Here is a 1,722-nt window from a genome sequence, read left to right on the forward strand (position 1 = left end):
CCCTTCCTTTTTGTTTTTTAAATATATTTTTATTGATTTCAGAGAGGAAGGGGGAGGGATAGAGAGATAGAAACATCAATGATGAGAGAGAATCATTGATCAGCTGCCTCCTGCACGCCCCCTACTGGGGATCGAGCCTGAGACCCAGGCATCTGCCCTTGGGACCCTTCAGTCTGCAGGCCGACGCTCTATCCACTGACCCAAACCGGCTAGGGCTTCCCTTCCTTTTTCTGACTCAGTTTCTCACTGCTGTCCCCAGCCCTCCTTGTCTGCTCCACCCAGAGCCTCTGTACTTGCTATTCCATCTGCCTGGAGTACTTTCCACCTAGATACCTACATACTCTCACTTCTTTTGGAATTAACTTAAATGCCATTGTATCAATGAAACTTTCACAACTATGGTTTTGATTCTCTTTTTTTTTTTTCTTGAAATACGTTTTTATTGATTTCAGAGAGAGGAAGGGAGGATAGAAATATCAATGATGAGAATCTTCCATCCCCTGCCTCCTGCATGCCCCCCACTGGGGATCAAGCCCGAAACCCTTGCATGTGCCCTGACTGGGAATTGAACCCTGACCGCCTGGTTCATGGGTCAACACTAAACCACAGAGCCACAGCAGCCAGGTGCTGTTTCAACTTTTATTGTCTATGTACTGAATTAAGAAAAATTTAAATTTATTACCAATTTCTCTGATTTAATCACATATCCTATATAATAAAGAGCTAATATGCAAATGATCATCACACTGTCACACTGTCACGCCAGGGTGGGGGGACCTGAGGCCGGGCCGGGGGACCTGAGGCTGCACCCCCCTGCCCTGCGGGGCTTGACAGGAGTGGGGCCGGCCGGATCTGGGTCTCGCGTGATTTCAAGGCGCACACAGGTGGGCGGGGACTTGACTCTGGGTCCCGCGGCACGCCCCAGACTCTGACAGGAGGGAGTTTCATATACATTTTACTAATTTTCTTTCATCTCTGACACTTCTATTATAGAGAAAGGGCAAATAGCAATATTAAAATGTTTCCTCTAATTAATTCCCTTTTAATGTGCACAATTTTGTGCACCGGGCCACTAGTTAGAAAATAAACCTCTCTTGATAACTTAAGAGTACTATTATGGCCCTGGCCGGTGTGGCTCGGTTGGTTGGAGTGTTATCCTGTGGTGCACCAATGGGTCTGGGTTCAATTTCCAGTCAGGGCACATAACCAGGTTTTGGGGTTCGATTCCTGGGCAAGTATGGGAGGCAGCTGATATATTTGTCTCTTGTATTTGTTTCTCTCTCTCCCTGTCCCTTCCTCTCTCTCTAGAATAAATAAAAAACAACATATCCTCCGATGAGGATTAGGGAAAGGAAGAAGAAAAGGGTACTATTTTGAATGTAATTTGTGTGAATGGCCTATAGATGTAAATGTTGTCAAGTTATAACTGATCCCAATTTATTTATTTAATTTATTTTTTATTTTAAAATAAGTTTATTAACTGATCCCAATTTATAGGACAATTACTATTTTCATGGAAAACTTCCTGTTTCTTCTCCTTTGTCTCCACTGTCTTAGTTCAGTTCTTAGTTCTTCACCATTTCTTGCTTTGATATTTGCATTTAGCCTTTAAATTGGACTCCCTGGTCTTCCTCTCTTATCATTTTTTTCTCCATGCTATCTCAAGTTTTCTTAGGGGTATGTAAATTGAATCATAATAACAATAATATATATTTTTCCTTT

This window comes from Myotis brandtii, unplaced genomic scaffold (genome assembly GCF_000412655.1).
Source record: "Myotis brandtii unplaced genomic scaffold, ASM41265v1 scaffold555, whole genome shotgun sequence".
NCBI lineage: Eukaryota > Metazoa > Chordata > Mammalia > Chiroptera > Vespertilionidae > Myotis > Myotis brandtii.